Below are 7,748 nucleotides of genomic sequence, written 5' to 3'. Positions count from 1 at the left end.
TTATCTAAACATAAGGTTTTATTTTTTATTGCAATTTTCCCAATTCTATGATAAAGGACTATCTTGCCTAAAACATTTGGAAATGATATAGAAAGACTTGGGAGGAATATCAGGCACTAGACATCATACATTGATATATATGATATTTATACCTATTAACTAAATTTATTTTACCCATAATAACTCAGTAACTATAAACCATGTTCCCTAGGACAATTTATTAGGCCATAAAAGATTTTTTCCAACTAATCATGACTAAAGCAGATAGAAAGTACTTACGTAGTGTCTGGTTTACAGTGAATTCGGTGTTAGAGGTTTACAAAAACGATTTTATTTCACACTGACATCATTCCTTTGAAATAGGGAAGGAAGAATTTCAAACTTAATCTCATATGAGACAAATCACAAGTTGCAGAGAGCCCAAATGGCTTTGAATATGCTTGAAAAATAATGGGCAGAACCTGATCTCCACCAGCATTCCATCTATTAGACTGTTCTGTCTCCACCAAGGGCATTGAAAATAACATTTTGTAATACAGAGATGCAATTATAACCTAACATTGATTAATAAATTAATTTGCTAGATAAGTATTTCCTGAAGTTTTACTATGCACCAAGCACAGCTTAAGACACTTGAAACATAAGGTTCAACAAATTAGGTCCCTGCTCTTGTAGAGCTAGTAAGTTTTTAGTGAAGAACAACAAAGTAACCAAGTATATTCATGCACAAGCAGGTTAATTTGAGATGGTGAAAATAGCTATGAAGAAAATAAAACATGGCAATATAGCACAGAGTGGCTGGCAAAGGAATAATGTCAGCAAGACAGCAAAGTAAGAAGCCCTGGACCTCCATTCCTCCTACAAACATACCAATTTAGCAACAATTCATGGACACATTTCCTTTGAGAGAAATCCAGAAACTAATTGAAATTTTCCTTCACCCTTGGCAAACACAAAAACAGAATGAAGCCATTAGGGAAATTCAGGGAATGCTCTGTTCAGAGTTGCAGTCCTGGTACAGCACCATATAATCAGGAAGAGATCCCTTAGGTCTCACCTTCCCCCATAGGAGGGAAGAAGTTGGTCATAATGAAGGGGCTCCCCCACAGGACAGGCTTCTGTCTTTCATAAACCAAACAGTCAAAGCAAATAAGAATTAAACAAAGATGCTCTAAAGGAACAAGATAAATCTCCAGGAACAAGATAAAACTCCAGACCCTAGTGAAATAAAGTTATATGATTTACATGGCAGAAAATTTTAAATTATTGTAATAAAGATGTTCACTAAGGCCAAGAGAACAATACATGAGCTAAATGAGAATTTCCACAGGGAGGTAGAAAACATTAAAAAATACTAAACAAATCATGGGGCTGAAGAGTACAATAATGAAACTTTAAAATTCACTAGAGGGGTTCAACATCAGACTAGATGACTACATCAAGCCAAAAAAAAAAAAAAAAAGAAACTGAAAAATCAAAGATAGGTAATTGGAAATATTCAATTAGAGGGGAAAAAGAAGAATGAAAAAAGTGAAGTGTAAGAGATTTATAGGACACCATCATGCATATCAATATGTGCACTGTGGGATTCTCAGAAAGAAGAGAAAGAGAAAGGACCCTTATTCAAAGAAATAATGGTTGGGGCACCTAGATGTCTCAGTCAGTTAAGCATCTGATTATGATCTCAGCTCAGGCCATGATCTCATGGTTTGTGAGATCAAGCCCGCCATCGAGCCCCACACTGGCCTCTTCACTGACAGCACAGAATATACGTGGGATTCTCTCTCTCTGCCTCACCCCCACTTGTGTTCATGCTTGCTTACTCACTCTCGCTCTCTCTCTGTCTCTCAAAATAAATAAACTTAAACAATGGTTGAAAATTTCCTAAATCTGGGGAATAAAATGGACATCCAGATGCAAGAATCTCAAAACACACCAAATAATACATCAAATAAATTTACACCAAGACATTATAATCAAACTGTCAAATGACAGACAAAGAGAAATTTCTGAAAGCAGCAAGAGTATTATTCTCTACAAAGGAACCCTCTCCCCATAAGACTACCATTGGATTCTTAAGCAGCAACCTTTCAGGCCAGAAGAGAGTGGGATAATATTTTCAAAGTACTAAAAGAACAAACTGCCAAATGAAAATGCTATAGTGAACAAAATTGTCCTCCAAAAGTGAAAGATAAAGACTTTCCTGGACAAACAAAAGCTGAGGGAGTTTATTACCAGTAGAACTACTTTATAATAAATGCTAAAGGAAGCTCAAGTTGAAATGAAGAAACACTAAATATAAATATGATAGCATGAGAGTGTATGAAACTTATTGGTACAAGTGAAATATATACACAAATATAGAATGCTGTATAATTGTAACGGCAGTAGGTAAATCACTTTTAATTCTAGTATAAAAGTTAGAATTCAAAAGTATTAAAAAATAACAACTAAAAATTTGTTAAAATATACAATATGAAAAGATGTAAACTGTGATAACAGTAACTATAAAGGGGGAAGAGGAAGTTAAGGTATAGTTTTCTAATACAATTGAACTTGTTCCTAGCTTAAAATAAAATGTTGCAACTATAAAATATTTTGTGTAAGCCCCTAGATAACCACTCACATGAAAATAAAACTATGTTGGGGCGCCTGGGTGGCTCAGTCGGTTAAGTGTCCGACTTCAGCTCAGGTCAGGATCTCGCGGTCTGTGAGTTCGAGCCCCGCGTCAGGCTCTGGGCTGATGGCTCAGAGCCTGGAGCCTGCTTCCGATTCTGTGTCTCCCTCTCTCTCTGCCCCTGCCCCGTTCATGCTCTGTCTCTCTCTGTCTCAAAAATAAATGAAACGTTAAAAAAAAATAAATTAAAAAAAATAAAAAAATAAAAAAAAAACTATGTAAGTTACACAAAAGAAAAAGAAAAGGGTATCAAAGCATAACAACACCAAAAAATCAACAAAACATAAAGGAATATATCAAGCCAGGAAAAGACAGAAAAAGAACTATAAGACTAATGGAAAACAATTTTTAAAATGGCAATAGTAAATCCTTTTTTATCAATAATTAAATGCAAATGTATTAAAATTCCCAATCAAAAGACATGGAGTGGTTGAAGGGATTTAAAGAAAAAAAATGACCTAACTATATGTCATCAACAAGAAACTTACTTTAAGTTTAAGGACATACATAAGCTTAAAGGGAAGTGGTGAGGAAGAAAAGATAATTATGAAAATAGTAACCAAAAACCAGCACTTGTGGCTATATTGCATCAAACAAAATAAGTCTGAACTTATGCCTAGATTGTCAAAAACTGTCACAAGAAGCAGAGGAGGACATTATATGATGATAAAAGAATCAATTCACCACGAAGTTATAACAATTTTAAATACATGTGCCTTAATATCAAATCACCTAAATATGTAAAGCAAACAGGACAGAACTAAAGGGATAAATAGAAAGTAATACAATAACAACAGGGGATTTCAACATCTCACTTTCTTTTTTTATATATTTTTATTTATTTTGAGAGATAAAGAAAGAATGAGCAAGTGGGGAAGGGGCAGAGGAGAGGGAGAGAGAGAATCCCAAATAGGCTCCACGCTGTCAGCACAGAGCCTGATGCAGGGCTCAATGCCACAAACCATTAGATCATGACCTGAGCCAAAATCAAGAGTCAGACAGTTTACCTACTGAGCCACCTAGGAATCCCAACATCTGACTTTCAATAATGGGTAGAACATCCAGACAGAAGATCAATAAGGAAACAGAGGACTGGAACAATACTATAAGCCATATGGACATAACATATATGTATAGAACATTCCACCAAATGGTAGCAGAACACACATTCTTCTCATGTGTATACATATCTTTCTATAGACTAGATCACAAGTTAAGGCCAAAACACCTCTTAACAAACTTAAGAATAAAATTATATCAAGTATTTTTTTAATCACAACAGAATGAAACTAGAAATCAATAGCAGAAGGAAAACTGGAAAATTCAGAAATATGTGGAAATTAAACAGCACACTCATAAATAACCATAGAGTCAGAGAAGAAATCAAAAAGTAGAAAATACTTCAAGACAAAAAAAAAGGGGGGGGACACAATATACCAAAACTTATGAGATGCAGCAAAGTACATACCAAAAAACTGGATAGCCTAGAAGAAATGGATAATTACTAGAAACACAACATGCCAACACTAAGTAATGAAGAAATAGAACATGTGAACAGACCTATCACTAATATAGAGATTGGATCAGTAATCAAAAACTTCCAAAGAAAACTTCAGGACAAGATCACTTCACTGGTAATTTCTACCAGACATTTAAAGAATTAATGCTTTTTTTTTTCCAAACTCTTCACCAAAACTGCAAAGAACAGAATACTTTCCAAATCACTTTATGAGCTAGAATTACCATGATACCAAAACCAAAGAAAGACTGCATGAGTAAAGAAAAATGAATCCCAATATCCCCGATGAACATAGCTGCAAAAATTCTTAACAAAATACTAACAAACTGAATCCTATAGTATGTTAGAAGGATAATTCACCATGACCAAGTGGTATCTATCCTGGGATACAAGGAAGTTCAACATATGAAAATTAATTAATGCAGTATTACACCTTAAAAAAAAGGATTAGGGACACCTGGGTGGCTCAGTCAGTTGAGTCTCTGATTTTTGGTTTTGGCTCAGGTCATTAATATACGGTTTCATGGGTTTGAGCCCCAAGTTGGGCTCTGCACTAGCAATGCAGGGCCAGCTTTACAATCTTTCTTTCCTTCTCTCTTGGCCCCTCCCCCACTCGTTCTATCTCTGTCTCTCTCAAAAAAAAAATTTTTTTTTTAAATAAAATAAGGGATTAAAATCACATGGTCATCTCAATGCAGGAAAAAAAATCATTTGACAAAGATTCAACACTTTTTCATGATAAAAACTCTCAACAAACTAGAAATAGAAGAAAAGTATCTCAACAAAATAAAAGACATATATGAAAATCCCACAATTAACATTATCATCAACATTGAAAAACTGAAAGCTTTTCCTCTAAGACCAGGAATAAGGCAAGAATGCCCATTCTCATCACTTCTATTCAACATAATACTGGAAGTCCTAGCTAGAGTAATTAGTCAAGAAAAAGAAATATATGTCACCCAAACCAGAAGTAAAAATTTCAGTTTGTAAATGAATTTTATGTGTAGTATACTTTAAAGACACCACCAAAATCTATTAGAACTAATAAATGAATTCAGTAAAGTAGCAGGATACAAAATCAATATACAAAAATCCACTTGCTTTTCTGTATACTAGCAACAAATTACATGAAAAAGAAATTAAGAAACTAATCTCATTTACAACGGTACCAAAAAGAATAAAATACTTTGGTAATAACTTGGCTTAAGGAGAGGAAAGAATTATACACCAAAATCTACAAAACGTTGATTAAAAAAAAAAAAAACTAAAAAAGACACAAATGGAAAGACATCTGGTGTTCATGGATTGGAAGACATAATATTTTGTAAGCGTACATACTACCCAAACAACCTATAGACTCAATGTAATATCTACCACAATCATAATGACATTTTTTACAGAAATAAAAACAATTCTAAAATGTGTATCAATGTGGGGAGGAATTAAAATGGTGGAGCAGTATGGGAACCCTGAGCTTGTCTCATCCCTGAAATGCAGCTGAGTCAGGATCAAACCATTTTGAACACCTAGGAAATTAATCTGAGGACTAATGCAACAATCTGAATAACTTGAGCCACCAAACTTGGCAGGTGTGCAGTATGGAGAGTTGAATTGGGAGAGAAAAGCCACAGAACTGAGGAATGTTGGGAGCCATGTTCATGGAGAAAGGACAGAGAAAGAGAAGAGGAGAGTGCAGCATCCCATAAGAAATGAATTCTCCATGAAAATAGCTGGAGAGAAGAGAGAGAGAGAAGGAGTGAAAACGTTCACAGAAGATCAGACAAGAAATCTATTCCCCAAGACTATTGATGAGGAACAAAGAGAGGGTTGCAATACCACCAGTGTATAAATAGTGGAGCACAGAGTCTGGATGTTCAAAACTCAGTGCCAGGTGGTGCTCTTGTGGGGAAGTAGTGTGAATCCCCAGGAGCAGGCTGGTCAGTATGAGGGGTCCATATACCACACAGGGAGAGACTGTTCCTCTGCTTGAAGTGCACTTGGTGGAGGCCATATAGCTTCCCCAAGGGCACAGGTCCCAGTGGACCCCAGAGAGCAGCCACGTTTGCTGGTATTGGGATAAAGACACCAGAGTGCAGCAAAACCTGGTGCTGTCTATGTGTTGTGACTTACCATAAACTCTGCACCTATGCTACTGTGTAACTGTGTGAACTGTTTTCTGGGGAGAGCTGGAGCTCAGCCATTGCTCAGCAAAACCCTCCACCAGAGAATCGGCATGGGTTCAAGCCATGGGAGTCTCTGAGGTGTGGGGTTTTGAAACACAGTCCCATATAAAATAAAACTCTGGAGAGAGGTGCCACCTGGCAGGCAGACAGCTTGGACAAGGACAGGGTAGAGGCAGGGAGTGGACAAAGGGCTGAAACAAAGGTTGGGTGTTTGATCACGGTTGATGAGAGCACAAAGTTCCTGGGCCAGAGACTAGGAAACTCGGTGAAGCCATTTTCACCTCTACTGCACACATAAACAGATCTACCCCAGTAAGGTAAGCAGCACTACCAAGTGGAGAATGGAGCTGTTACACCAAGCCCAGCCCAACTGCACCCTCCAGACACATCACCCAGAATACCAGCACAAACCCCTCCACCGGCTTAGTCTACAGACTACAGTGTGCTTCAAAGTTTCAGTTCTAGGGGAAACTTTATTAACTTTGTTTGGGTTTCATTCTGCTTGCTGGTTCATTTGTTCATTTTCTTTCCTTCTATTTTTGCTTAAATTGTTTTCTTTTATTCCTTTCTGTCTTTCCTCTTTATTAGAACCAGAAAGAGCAATTTTTTTATTTTTAAAAATTGTTTTAATCTATTTTATTTTCTTTTATTTTATTCTATTTTACTATTTATATTTTTTTTAATTTTTACATTTTTTAAACTTTTTTTTTCCTTTCCTTTCTCTCTTTTTCTCTATTCTATCAGGCTTCTTTCAACAAGCAGACTGAAACACACCTAGGATGTAGCTTCCTTTATTTTATTTTGTCTTGTTTTGTTTTTAATTTTTATTTTTTACTTTATTAATTTTTTTTCTTCCTTCAAAATGAAAAGATGGAGGAATTCACCCAAAAAGAAAGAAGAGGAAGAAATGACGGCCAGGCATTTAATCAACACAGATATAAGTAAGATGTCTGAACTAGAATTTAAAACCACAATTATTAGAATACTAACTGAGGTTGAAAAAGCACAGAATACACCATAGAATCCCTTTCTGTGGAGATAAAAGAACCAAATGTAGTCAGGCAGAAATTAAAAATGCTGTAACTCAGATGCAATCTCAAATGGATGCCATGGTGGCAAGGATGGATGAGGCATAGCAGTGAATAAGTGATACAGAAGATAAAATTATGGAAAATAATGAAGCAGTAAAAAAGAGGGAAACAAAGGCAAAAAGTCATAACACAAGACTTAGAGAATTCAGTGACTTATTAAAAAAGAGTATCATTTGTATCATAGGAGTTCCAAAAGATGAAAAGAGAGAAAAATGGACAGAAGTTTTATGTGAGCAAATTATATATGAAAATTTTGCTAATTTCCCCCTTGTCTG

The sequence above is a fragment of the Felis catus genome, chromosome B1 (assembly GCF_018350175.1).
Source record: "Felis catus isolate Fca126 chromosome B1, F.catus_Fca126_mat1.0, whole genome shotgun sequence".
Lineage (NCBI taxonomy): Eukaryota > Metazoa > Chordata > Mammalia > Carnivora > Felidae > Felis > Felis catus.
Note: the sequence above shows the minus strand (reverse complement) of the source record.